Source organism: Triturus cristatus, chromosome 9 (genome assembly GCF_964204655.1).
Source record: "Triturus cristatus chromosome 9, aTriCri1.1, whole genome shotgun sequence".
NCBI classification, from domain to species: domain Eukaryota; kingdom Metazoa; phylum Chordata; class Amphibia; order Caudata; family Salamandridae; genus Triturus; species Triturus cristatus.
In genome coordinates, this window is record NC_140592.1 from 274,664,125 (window position 1) to 274,679,359 (window position 15,235).

Genomic DNA, 15,235 nt, shown 5'->3' on the forward strand with positions numbered 1-15,235 from the left:
CACACCTTTTCATTAAACACAAAACGATAAGAATGCAAAATGTTAGAACAACACAGAAGACTATCTTAGACTAAGCCAGAGGATGACGGTGTGTGAAAGTAGTTCCTGAACTACCAGCCTAAAGTAACAAGAAAGTTAGAAATTGACAAGAAACAGATGCTTTGATTTTTCTAACACTTTTGGTGATTCTGTTTTATGTATTCCTAAATCACTGTATCACAGCAAATGTGTAAGACAAGTTGTGTTCGAACCTTTGTCAGGTGTTACAAACTGTGGTGTGTCAATTAGCTGAAGACAATATGGAACGGACTTTTTTATGGAAAGATGAAAAATGTCAGATTTCCTTTTTGTTACTGTATGTCTTTGAACAGGGTCTGCTTTAACAATGTTTTTGTTTTGTTTTTAAATTGTTTTGCAAATCAACAAATCTATAAAAAATTTAAGATCTGCTATTTGGTGACTGCAAGGTAATTCTGGAAATTAATTGAAATAACTATGTTTAAGGAAAATAGATGCTTTTTTGAAGATTTTTTAAATGAATTTAGCTTTTTAAGCATGCCACATTCCTACCTGGCCACTTCAAAATTCCCCTCAAGTGTCACAATCTGTATAGGATTTTAGAATTGATTGGAGATCTCAGTTAATTCTCTGCCGGCAATATGTAATAATCATTTGGAGAAGTGCTATGATTATTACTATTTTCAACATACAAGAGGACTTTTTTGCTATTGAATTTCATAATTTTGCCTGGTCTCACGGTCTTAAGCTGTTTTCTTTCAGATCACCTTTCTGTTTCTACTACCTTATCTGCCATGACCTTCACATCATTGCACCTATTTGTTACTCCAACTGCATCCACTCCTCTTTATTTAAAAATCTTCGGACATAGGTCTTCCACATTATGCCCGTACAATTTAAAAAGTAAAGATTTTTCCAAAAGGAGAAAATAAACCTCCGAGCTTGAAGCCATGATACCTTTATTCTGCTCCTTTGTTTATGTTGTTTGATATGCACACACTCCAGAACTAACTTGCTTGTAGGAGCAAAGGCAAGATGGGTACAGTGTGATTATGATGATACATAGCAACTGGGACATTGTGCCATCCAGAGAGGAAGGTAAAACCATTCATAAACAGTAACAGGGAGAGCATGAAATACCGCATACATAGATGAGGGAAAAACTTGCTTCGTGGTTACAACTGATGGGTCTTGTCACTGTGTTTCAACCTGAATTGCATCCGAGATTGGGCATGGTTTAGGTGTGTGGACTGCTAGTTCCAAAGATGAGGAGCTGTCACAGAAAATATCTGTCACCTTTGTTTAGATCTGGACTTTGAGACAACATTAGCTGTTTTTCAGGACTATTGACTCCCCAAAAAAGATCACACATAATACATAAATAGAAACGTTATTAGTCATCAGACTTCATCCATTCGTCTGTTTAATTGACATTCACTTTTTGCTTCCACCCATCACAGCATACAACACGGGTCACAGGGTCAGATCGTTTTTCTCATTGTTTCCCTTCACTTTGAGTGACTGCAAAATATCTGTGCATATTGTTTGCATCCGCCGAAAAATAGTTCCATATTATTCAGTGATGAAGCTGGTGAAAAGGGTACTTTTTATTTTTATAGCACCTTAAATAGTATCTATTTGTCTGCACTGTAGGTGCCTAGTTTGATGGTGATTTATTTTATGTTTTATTTTTAAGTTCGCTCTTACAAAGTGTTTAAGTGGCATTGTAATATTGTAACTGGCTGTGAGTTCTTTGTTAGGTGGATTTTTATTTTGATCCCACTCACAAATAATAATAACAAAAGGGTTGTTACTTAAAAATAGACATCACTAGTAAACGTCGACATTAGTAAATGTTTTTTAAATGTCACATTTTGATGCAAGCACATGGCAGCCAAGTTTAAGTGGTGGCATTTTTTATTTCCATTTCTTTTTGGCAGGTGTTTGCAATAAAAAATAAAAAGAAATTAGCCATTGCAGCAGCTGGCCAATGCCAGACTTATTAACTTTGCCAGTGCTTGTTTTGCATATGATTTTGGGTGCAATGAGGAGATGTGTATTTTGCATTTAGCGTTCAGTTGATTACATGTAAAAAAGGATGGCTGGTGCGTGAATTGTGCTATTGTGAACAATCATGCAGTTGACCATTTCTTGGGAGAAAGAGAACATCAGTAGCTTTAATGACTGATTTTAACAGTCATCTTGGTAACAAGGGGGTGATCAATCTGTCCCTGTATTTCAATCAAACCTAATTTTGAGTGAGAGTGAGAGGGCGAGAGAGCGAGAGGGAGAGAGAGAGAGAGAGAGAGAGAGAGAGAGGCTTTAATTATGTGCAGCGGATCATAAATATTGTGCTAACTCCTAACCCAGTATGCAGAGCGCTACTTGTCATTTTTAATTCATGTGTTCTTTCGTTCTGATTTTGAAGTTGTGATTCATCCTCATTTCTGAATTTACGTGGAACAATAGAATGTTACCTAAAGGATGTGTCTTTACACCTGTGATGTACACTGTAGCAATGCAGATTCAGATTAAGTAGATATTCAGGTGACACAAACAGATGCTTTGAAGTTGTGTTTGCTTTGTGGACATGGATTCTATTTGTACCTATTTCCTTGTAAGTCGCGCCTTCTAGGGCAAGAGTAACCAACATAGGTCAAAGATAGTTAGATTCTTTACACTTTTTCAGGATATTCACCTAAAATAAAATGTATATCCAAGTAACTTATTGAGGTAGTCAGTGGTTATCTTGAACATTTGGCATGTTCTATGATTCCTGAAACCACATTGGGCCCCCATGTTCTTAGGGGTAATGCTGTTGTCGGTGTGCTTTTTGTGCACTTTCACTGGCCGGAGTTGAAGAAAGAATTATGTATTTCCCTTCAATACTTCCCTTCAACTTTTAGCATGACTCTCAAGTGGTCATCATTCAATATTACCTTCTGTAATTTAACTGAAAGTAGTTGGTCATTTCTTGCTATTTTTTTAAACTATGTTAGCCTTCAGTATTCTACTAATTACTTTTTACAAACTCCCTTTATCCCCTTGTTTCCGAGTTCTAATTGTATCCTAAAAAATAGCAGACTTTTGCACAAAGACTAAAAGTGCAATTCAGTGAGGTACTCACAAAGTGTCAATCGTCTAGTCTATCTTGTATGAATTTGAAAACAGTGGACGTGTTTCACAAAGTGAAATGTATACATTTCTACTTATACATTCAACTAGGAGTAATACTCTACGTTTTTGCTATTCACCATTTTTGAGTGGAGATTTACACCTAGGTGTAGACTCACATATCTCCACCCTCTTTAATGAAGGGTGAAGCCTCCTATGACATAATGTATGAGTGTAAAGCTACTACTTGTAACTTTTTACCTGTTGATTGATGGAGCACTCCGTCACCAGAGTGGGAAGCTCCCTATGGGAAAGTATATGGAAATTGAATAAAGTTCATAAGAAAAAAAATCTATTTCATTGTATAATATAAATCTAAATAAATTTACAGTATTTATTATTGGTCTGAAAATAATAAAAGTTTCTAGCACATAACTCATCATATTAAATATTTATTAAATGATAAAATTATTTAAACCTATTCATTTAAATTCAATTTAACCAGTAATTATACAAAATTACTCACCCTCACTAACATAATAGTTTTTAATTATTATCTACTTAACTTGGTTACAATTTATGCATTTACCAAATGTGAAAACTTTACAAATGTGTTTAAAAGTTTACCCGTTTAATTTATAGTTTGTAAAATGAGTGTACTAAATTCAACACAAAATTCAATCATTAAGTATAATATTGTTTATCACTTAAAACACATTAATGAAAAACACTCCTACAAGAACTTCGCCTTCCATGAAGGATGACATGTTTATAAACATTTATTTGAAGAAGTCATCCTCGTTTTCATTGCAATCAATCAATCAATAAATCAATCAGGGAATTGTAAGCGCACTACTCACCCATGAGGGTCTCAAGGCGCTGAGAGGAGGGGGTCCGCAGATCTGTTTAGCCGAAGAGCCAGGTCTTGAGGGTCTTCCTGAAGGTGTTCAGGGAGGGGGCGCGTCTGATGTCTGCCGGTAGCTCATTCCAGGTCTTGGCTGCAATGTCAGAGAAGGATCTTCCGCCTGCTCTGGCTCTGTGGATGCGCGGGGCTTCGGCCAGTGGGAGGTTGGAAGATCGGAGGTTTCTTTTGGGTACGTGGAAGTTGATTCTGTCGTTGAGATATTTGGGTCCGTTGTTGTTTAGGCATTTGTAGGCGTGAGTGAGGATTTTGAAAGTGACTCTTTTCTCCATGGGGAGCCAGTGGAGACTGCGTAGGTGTTGGCTGATGTCATTGCAAACATGGTATAAATTGTTACTGTTTTTTTTAATCTAACTTTATTGCAAGTTTATTACGATAAGACAGTGAACATCACAATGACTACTGCAAGAAGGGCCGTGCCTAAATAAACCACACTGTTGTTCCAGTAAGTTCCCCCTTGAGTTCTGGAAACTCTCATTGCTTATCCCTGACCCCAGGTATCCCCTTATCAACTGTTGAAGGATGATGGCCCTGACTACTATCACTGCTCCTCTTATGTTTATTCCCACTAGAGCATTGGAACACCTTTGTTGGCTATTTCTTCGATCTCTTTCTGATTTCATCTCCCTTTCAAAGACAATGTTTGTTTACAAAGTAATAATGGCCTTTACCTCATTTTGTTCCAATTAGACTTTTTACCTCTTAATGAGGCAAGTCATCCCTAATGTTCCAGGTAGATAAATTATTACGTGAGCAGTACTTTGGTGTGTGCTGAATCTCCCCATCACACATGCGCAACTATTTGTGTGCCTGCATTCTCCTTGTCAATAAGAGCTTCTGTTTCTTTCTACCCCCTGATAAGAGCACTATTGCATGTCTAACCTGACATCAGAGGGTGTGAAAGCCTTTCACTGAGTAGATGACATTTCTTTGCCCAGTCCTTTTCAAGTACGGCATGAGAAATAATTTCATTTACTGGTTCTTAGCAGTTTATAGAAAACATGAAGCTAGAATTAAGGTTAAGCGATTTCCTTTCAACATCTAATAGTTCTATTAGAAGTGAGCATGCAGACTGAGAAGCATGGCAGGGGGCACCTGTTACAGTTTGCTGGGACTAAGATGGCTTGCATCAGCCCCTTCCATTTTAGTTCTGAACCATTTCAATGACCTAAGCAAGTGAATGCCCACTTTCAATGGGGCTGATGTATGTCCTGCCATGAGTGGTTCTTCCCCTTTTTGACTATTGTGAGTTTTGCAACTAACACTGCATCTACTTGCCATTGTCCACCTCTTAACTTGTATAAGATAGATGAAAAATGGTGAACGCCACCTCTCTGGCTCTCTATAGTCAATAGCTCCATGATCTTTTGTTTTCTGATTTCAGCCTACATGTTGTGGCAATAACTGAGAGGTGGCTTAAAGAGGCATCTAATAAGGACGGAGCCCATACAAGCCTAACACAGTAGGCAATATATTTGTTCCTTGCTGACTGGTCGACTTTTACGTGGGGTAGGGGTATGGTCATCACTGTTTAAGACTCTTTGGAAAAAACTGATCTCCTCTAGGCTAAATATGGGTTGACTTATAATAGTTTGCCTTATTTATATCAAGCTAATTCTTTTGTTGAACATCTTTGATTTTACCATATGGGTCAAGACATTGTGGTTGGTAAATTTAATTACCGCTTGGATGATCCAAAGATGCCAGTGGCTGAAAATTGGGTGTCGTGTGTAGAAATGACTTACTCTACAAATCTGACAGTCTGTTTCTGCTGCACCTCAAGAGAAGAGATGTAATTTGCTGTACATGGCTCAGCCTGTCTGACATGTTGCTGGGCAGTCAGGATGAGAAGGTGACACCTGCTTTGTGAATGGCCTCATACATGCCTAACTGACTATTTCAAGGGCCCTATCGTGTGAACCTTCGTCTGTCCCTTCAGGTCATTCATTACCCAGAAAGAAATGCCCAAGTTTTCCAGCAAACCCCAGGAAAATCTGTTCAATATACCCGATGATGAACAAGATGAGAAAGAGTAATGTGTCACAGGCAGCTGACCCTTGCATCCCTCATTAGTGCATCAACCAGGTTAGCAGAAATGCTCAGGAGCCACGGTTTGACCCCATTTATATAGTGCTTCATGCCCAGGCAGAGGCACTAAAGCATGTTCACCAGACAAGTAATACCCATTTTCTAGAGGTAATTTGACGTGTTTAGGGATGGATCATGGCCTACGTGGTTTAAAGTGTGTGCAGTCAGTGATGAACAATACCGTGCATTTTTACGGAAACCTTTAAACTTGTTGATCTCACTGCGAAAGTGATTTGAAAAATACGACTAAGGACCAGATTATAAATTGACCAATAATCCCAATGCGGCTGATAAAAGTATTTACCATCTGCTGAGTGAAGAAAGATTCATAGGACTACCACGGCTTGCCAGTTTTTTACCTGGACATTCCACTTCAAATGAGGAATAATATGAGCATCAATTCGAAAACACAGATTTCTGTATATTTCCCATTTCTCAGAGAGCATCTTGCAATTACCTGCTATATCTGCAACCAAGAAGTACTGATACCCCGGTTATCTGTACTCCTGGTTGGACAATACCAGTCTGCATTCCCGAATCACCTTTAAGGGATCATTTAGAGGTAGAGCCGTCAAAAACTCATAAATTCATTATCCTTTCTTTGGGACTCTCCCTGATACAATTCCCCTGAAATTCAGGAAGTTAATAACTAATGAACTGGATGAGGAATATTCCCCAAAATTATTAGTGAAGTCTGATGAGAAGGAAATGATATATAACATGTGTACATTTTGTAATGGTTATAATTGTTTATATAGTTCATTTGTAATCGGTATCATATAAATGTGTGATATTTAAAGGTTATACAAAATTGCTTATATAGTTTAAGTAACCCAAATAAAAATGTAATAAAAATAATCCATTAGTAAAATGAATAGGAGCTTTCTTGTTACTCCAACTCTGTCTAAATATGCCTGTCATCCATTTACACATATGTAATAGAAAGGAAAGGAAACAACACGAGGCTGTGAAATGTGCATGCTAAACACTGTTGTAATAGAGAGTTTCTGATTTTTGTATTTAATGCTTTATATCAGCATTACCTCAGTGTTACCAGACGATTGATTCACTAACTGCAAGTCTGGCTGCAGTGTTTATTTTCTTGATGACAGAGGCTGGAATATGCTCCAGACAATGATCAGTCATGTTGAAATAAATGGAAAGTCTTACATTCTCCTCTGTTGTGGTCATGGCGTTGTTATAGTGTTTCTAATATATAGTATCCCGTCATGATGCGTGATGGCCCATAAATCTGTGTTTGGTTACTTTGTACTTCCTAACTGGGTGTATTTATCTTTTCTTTTATGTTTTGTGCCTTTCTGGATTTCTGCCAGGTTGTGTTCCCACCAGTAGAGCATAATGATGTGTACACTGTTTATGAGTTAGTCGGAACAAAAGAAGCAAATTCGATTTTTACAAAATTGCAGTATTAAAAACGCAAATTCTGTCCAAGCAAATAAGAATGGTATCTTTTGTTCGTTTCCTTTAGGAAAAAGACAGCGATTAGTCTTCATGTTTAGTATTGTGTTGCATCCTGCTCTGCATACGATATTCGATGCTGTAATTGTATTGGCTCTGCAGTACAAAAAGGGACAATAAGTGGATGACCTGCATTGAATCAGCTATTCTCTACTCCTACCACAGAGTGTCACTGAGTGTCACCAAAACCTGCAAGGCTCCCCCAGAAATGAAGGGGGCATTTCGTAACCTCTGTGGCTGTCTGCTGTTAATGTTTCAGTGCATGTGTGGCTCTGTAATGGCAGCAGAGCTGAAGCTTTGCATTTCCTTTCTGCCTCTTTCTAGCGTTGTCTTCTTTGGACCCTAGGTACTGCAAAGAGAGATTAACAGTGCTTCCTATATACCCTCTTAAAGCCTGCACCTTATGTTAGGTCAAAGACTAGTTCACGTGAATGATGTATTCTTTTTTTAAATGGTCTAGTAATTTTCGCTTTATTGTACAGGGATGGCCTGATGAGTGACCTATAACTTGATTTGTCTAGGAACTTAATCTGCACCTCACTTCAATGTGTTGCTGTGCAAAGCAGACATAACCTAGCAGTTTGAGCTGCCTCTTCCATTATGGCGGTGCCAAAAGTGATTAGCATGGACTTGTCTGTCTTCTGTAGTCGCACTGATGAATGAAAAATGGTGGAATGGATTGCTCCCGAGTGATAGTGTTGGAAAATAGTCCACATATCACTTTTCCATTTTATTCATTTCATTGTGACACCTTTTCAAATCCCCTTGTCTCATTTACATTCCAGGTTTTACACTAACCCTGGTCATCAATCTCTGGAATGCATATTTCATCTTTTCATAGTCTAACAGGGTCATTTCAACCTGCTCTCTAAAAGGAATATTGACAAACGTAAACTTACATTTGATTAAATCTAGATGTGTAAGTTTACACGTTTGTGTAACTTTACTACTTAGGGCTATTTACCATTTAAGATCTATTCACCATTTACGGGTGTAGAGTTCCTCAAAAGTGTAAACTTACATGCCCCTACCTTCTGAAACAGGGGGTGGAGTCACTAAAAATGTCAAATACATCCTTAGAATTAGTAGTGACTTTACAGGCATTTTGAAGTTCCACACTCTTGGTGGAGACCTCTGATTTTGGGGCAGAGATCTCCATATAGTAAAGCATAGGGAAACATTTTGTAAACTTTAAAAAAACAAAACATAAATATTTAGGTTAAATATTAATGCTAATTAATTGATATATTTATTTAAAATGTAGAACAATATATTAAAATGTTACAGTATTTCTAGCTAAATCTTTAATTAAAAATTTTATTATTTTGAATACATTGAATTTAAAATACAAATAGTTTTCTGAAGTTTAGTTTAAAACAAAATTCGGACCTAAAGTAAAACAAATATTTTTTTATTATGTACTTACAATTATAACAAGTGACATAAAATAAACAGTAATTGAATTATTTTTAATAAATGCTGTTATATAAATGTTTTAATGTGAAAAAGTTTCATACAACATTTTAATATAAAGAAATACATGTTTTATTTTATTTTCAAATTTGACATTTACATTTTTTTTTCAACCTTCTTTTCTTTTAATATTAGTTTCTATGGGATTTTATTTTCAGTCTCCACCTCCATTATTTTCTATTGCAGTACATTTGAGTGGCCATGGATGCATTGGGCAAATTAGTACATTTACAACTGTTTTGTGTCCTTTTTAACATTGGTAGCTATAGAAGTCTAATTTGTTAAAAGTAAGGGGCTTACTATTTAGTGGGTGGGTGCATGTCCTTCCCCAAACCTCTCCCCTTTAGTAGTAAGTATAGAATAGGCCTCTAAATATCAAACACTGATTTTTCCGATTTGAGATTCAGAGTTGAGTAAAAATTGTACTCAGAGCCCTCACTCCTCCCATCTTGAATATTTCTCCTAGTATAACCTTGAGGTATATGTACAAGGAAAACATGTTGAAAGGAGGAAAAAATTGAGTTTAACCTAAGCCAAAACTATATGTTATCCCTTATTGCAACATATTGAGTAAGTAATCACGTTTTAAAACCTCTCAGCAGCAAACCACCCTGTACTGTAAACAAGGCGGTAGACCCAAACAAAATTCCTAGCCCATTCAGAATGAGGGTTTATTCCTCAATTCCATACATGTGGATTCTCTGCACACCACTAACAAACATACCATTTTCACTCTCCCTTCTCCCTTGCTGCTCTTTAATAACCCATTCTACCTTTGAATTTCTCTAATTTTTCTATGCTCCAATCTCAGTCTTTTACACCTTTTCATTTTGCTCCTTAAGCCTGACCAGGTCAGTCTTTTTCTTAATTATCTGTTCTTTCTCTCTGCCAGAGCTACTATCTGCTGACCTACCTGGCCCTACTTGTTTCCACTCTTCTGCTGGGATCTTGAATTTTCTGATTCCTTCCTTCATGCCCAGGGTATTTCCTTGTCTTTCTGCTGACCATGAACATACATCCAAGACTGCTTATCAAGCATTCTCCAACCTCTCCTCCTTGATTGTATTTTACTGTTACCTCTCCAGCTATTTGCACTGTGGATCCATTCATTCAAAGTTTGTACCATGCAGTGCATATGGACATCTTTTGTGCTCATTATCAGACTTAGCCACTCTTTCTTTCCTTCATTCGTCCTATACCTCTGTTCTCCAGATACCTGGCTCTGATCACTCATGTCTTCTGAGCTGTGATAAAGTGCCTCTTTTTGTGTGGTTGCCCCCATTTTTGGGGACTGATGTTGCTGCTTTTTTGGGTCTGTGCACTAGGACACTACTGCTCAGGTCCCAGTGCATTTGCTCTGACCCATAAACATATTAAAATTGGCTAACTCCTAATTGGCATATTTAATTTTCCTATAAGGCTATAGACTGTGGTGCTCAAAATACACCCATAACATAGAAAGTTATATGTCACCTATGGGCCACAGCACTACTTTGCCATCCACTAGTGTGGCCAGGGCTAACAAGACTCAAGGCCTGGGATTGTTGCCTGGCTGTTGTTTTTTTAAAACTGCAGCCCGACCTGGCAAAATTACTCTGTTTGACAGGAGAAAACCTCCCTTTTAAACAATAATAAATCACCCCTACACAGACCTTGTAATGCACAAATCAGGATACATGCTGTTTAAAATGTAGGGCATGTAGAAATTTTAAGTAAAAATGTATTTACAGTGACTAGCACCCAAAATCTATTTTCACAGTAGGATGGATGGCTGACCAACGTTAAAACAAGTAAATATTAAGGAAGATTTAGTTTTAGAAAGTTACCTTTTCCCTGCCTGGAGCTCCTGGAGTCTAATTTGCATTTGCCCTTTAACTCTCACCCATCCAGTGAATAGCCCTGATGAGGTGTGAATACTACTTCCAGAGCTGAGACAATGACCTATTGGTTCTGCTCTGCGGTATTTTTGTTCCCCTGGCAGAAAGAAAAGTTGGGCTGTGCCTAGGAACTCAATTTACTTTAAAGGGGCCTCTCTTGTCACAAGCAGATGTCAGAAGACACCTGAATAGACATCTTCCTTTTTCCTTTCTGTCAGGCAGGCAATAAACCCAGTGGGGGAAAGCTGCCCCTAAAACTGGTATGAAGTGACCACAGAGGGGGGGCTACTCATTACCCTGGCCACACCTCTGGGTGATCACACAAACTCTGCACAAGGGGAGAATGACTTTTCAACCTTTGATTTAGTGTGTGAGGGGCACTATAGTTTTGTTGGCAGAGGGGACACAGGAAGTGCTATAAAAGTGGGTAGAGTTACCGCTGGGAACTTTTACCCTATTGGTTGGGGAGGGGCCAGGAGTATCCCCCACCTATAAGCTAGTGGAAGGCAAAATTGTAGCACCCCAGGACACCTTCTTAAGAAAACTGCAGGGCCTGAGAAAAAACAGAAGAGGGCTGTACCTGCTGTCTGTGACCTAAGAGGAACCCTGAAGGACTGGACCTGCTCCGTCTTTTACCCAGGACAAAGATGTGGACTCCAATTATCAGTTGGCTGGCCTCCTGTTTGGCCACAGAGATAGAAAAAAAGATACATGGGTCCTCTTCCTGCAAGTCTCAACTGACAAGTACCAACTGGACCTAACCTGGAACCTGCTAGTAGCCTCTTCTGGCAGGAGTCTTGACCCCCTAGTGCTGCTCCTGGGTCCCTTGGATGTCTACCTGGATTTCTCCTAACTTTTCTTGAAAAAATGGGGCTTAGAAAAGTTTTGGACTTCAAGACCTCTGGAGGGCCGGTACAAACCTGCCAATCTGATCCACCCAAGGGTCAACTTCACTAGGCTGAAGAAACAGGTTTCCAATGCTCTGAGCTTCTCTGCAGCAGCAAATTCATTTCAGCAGGACCTTGGCTAGAACGTATCCACTTAATAAAGCTTTTGTCAAGCAGAGCCCCCAGCCTTGTTCCGCTGGAGGATTCCAAGCTTTGACAAATAGACTAAATCCAAAGAGAGAATTATTGACCAGTGAAGGCCCCGAAAGTATCTGCCAAGTTTCAGAAACTGCCCTAGACACATCATTTGAATTTCTCCTGCTCAGAGCTTTTCTTGAAAATAAGAAAGGGGCTTCTCTGTACCTTCTCCAACTCCGTGAGGATTTTCTCAGATACAACCTGCTGCTTTGCTCTGCTGAAGGATTTTGACATTCAGAAAAGAAACTAAGGGCCTGATTTGGAGTGTGGCAGATGGGTTGCCCTGTCACAAATGTTTCAGATATCTCGTACACCTTATTACATACATAATATAGTCATGCACTTATAATTTTGCGGACGGGATATCCATCACCATCTGACAAACTCTAACTCAGGTCCTAAGTCCCAAGGAAAACCTGCGACCAGGCCAAACCTGCTTAGCAACTATTGCACATTGCTCTTTTTGGTGCTATTTTTCCTTAAATATTTTAAAAATCATATCTCCAGTCCACTCGTTGGATTTTTTAGCATTTTGGTATCATTTCAGTCATTATATTATCCTCTAGTTTTATACATTGGAGTGGGATTTTTATTGTGTTGTGTTTTTTGACTTTTTAACTGTTTTGGTATTTCTGAATACTTTACACATTTTATCTGTGTTATGACTGTCTTCTCTAAAGCATAGTATAGTTACAAGGATTCGGACACAGGTTTAAATTTCTGAAACCTTTAAGTGGACCTAACAAGACAGTACCTTTATTACTTGTGATGGACCTCCATCCAACCCAACTGATAAATAACTTTCTAACATAAGCTGAGTTTTTGTGACCAAATAACCTTTACCATTGACCTAGGTTGCTTCACCGTTTTCCCATTCTCCTGTGGCTCTTTTTCACATCTTGCTCCCTGCCTGGTCACTTCACTACTTTTAACCATCTTGAATGATTAACTGGCCCTTTTCATGAAATGGCGCAGTCCTACACCTCTCTTCTCATCCCAGTACATGCAAGCTCTGTCCACTGGCTTTATTCATTTTGCATCGCCCATTTGACCTCTCTCTTTAACTTTTCTCTCTCGTGTGTCTGGTTTTCTGACTCCTTTGAGCATTCTGTGATCCTCCTGCTTCTTGAAATGCTTGCCCTCAACCCTTGCAGCCTTGATAATTTCCACCTCTTCTCTGACCTTTCTTGACTTTCTAAATCTTTTGAGTTTCACATTTACTTTCAATTTTCTGCTTCAGTCTGGTTTCTGCTCTATTCACGCAAATGAGACCAATCTTCTCTGTCTCACTCCATACCTCATGAGTTCTTGCAATTATAAATTGTTCTCTGTGTTTATTCTTCTTGACCCTTTTGCTGCTTATGACTTGGGGGACCACTTAATTTGTCCTGCCACAGTCCTCGTCTGTTATGTATGATGAGTCTTCCACAGTGATCTCAGATAATTATGCTTTTTGCTCCCTCCCTCTTGACTTAGTGATTTCCTATAAATCTGTAAGTATCACCCATCTATAACTTGTTTGTCTCTACTCCTTCTATGCCGATAATTGGCAAACCTAGCATACATTTTCTTCCTTCTCCCTACTTTTCACTGAAGTAACTCCAACTGCCAGGCTGCTGTCAAAGATTGGATTAGGTCTCACAATCTCCATTCATTCCAAGAAAACTCAAATAATACTGTTCCCTCTCTTTATGCAGTGCCATTTAAGACATCTATCTTCTTTCTGCTTTCATCATCCTGCCTCTCCTTCAGCATGCAATCTCGGAGTAATCTGTGGTCTTTTGCTCTCACTACATCTTTCCACCATCACCTTTACCTTACGCACAAACTGTATCATGTTCGGAAACTGAACAGGTTAATCAGTCAGTCAAAACTCTTTATTTATGCCAACGGGGCCATAAAAGTACAATTCATCACACTATACGACATATATCACAAAATAAATAGCAAAAATACATCAAATATTATCTAATAGCATATAATATATATATATATATATATATATATATATACACACACATCCACACACACACAATTATATAAAATGGGACAATATCATTAGAGGTGAAATGTTAAAAAAAGTATCCCAAATGGAACCCAGATGGAACACGCTGGGATGTAGGTCATCAAATGGGAAAGCGACAAAGAGCTTTTTTTGCGGAGCACCCACACTGTACTTAAAAAGTTTGCAATGGAAATAACCATTACTATGTAAGCGTCTGATCTAAAAATACGGAGGGCGTCCTGATGTTTCCATACACCTATCGACCTGCAAATTGGTACCAACCAATTATGCCAGGGAGATAAATAACCTGGGCAGACAAACATAAATGGGAAACAATTTCCTTCTGGTGGTCACATATAGGGCAAGTGGTACCTCCTTCGCCCTTCCAACCATATGCAAATGTTCTAAGGGGTAAAGTGCTTCTGCAAAACTGAAAATAGAGTTTTCAGTGCAGTTGAACCGTCACTACCTCCCAAAATAATTCCTGCCCGACATGACTTAATGTCCATGTAATTAACTGGTTAACTTAGCAGTGGCTGACTTCTGAACATCCTCAGCCTCCACATGTGACCAGTATTTAATTTTCATCTCGGCCTTGGATGGAAAAAAAGATGTATTCGGTTGGTCCCACAAGTCATGGAGTCCTAATGAATACAAGACTGACTTAATGTTAATGAGAGCCATGAGATTTTGTTAAATTGATCAGCCTTCATAACACCCTTTAAACTGTCAGCATATTGGGCAAGTTCAGGAGTGGGCCACAGGCGCCTCCAGCACAACAAGGCCCGCAGGCGAATTTTTGCCCTGGTCCTAATGACTCCTAGATCACAAAACAGTGGATATAACGGAGTACTAGTTGGGAGAGAAATCAAGTTCCTAAGGAATTTCTTCTCAGATTTTATGATGTCATCATGTTTTGAGACCCCTCCACAACTCTGCCCCGTACAGGGCTGACCCAAAATGCTTGGCCTCGAAGATTTTGAGTGCAGGTGAGATAGGTTTGGAGTAAGATGTCGAAAACTCCTCGAGTATTGCGCTAGAAATCTGCTTTAGCCTAGAAGTGGCATTGCTAATATTCAGTTTCCAAGGCATACCATCTGCGAAGGTAACCCCCAAGTATGCAAAGGAATCTACCTGTTCTAAAGGGATTTCTTACAAGATCAAGTTCCTCTTG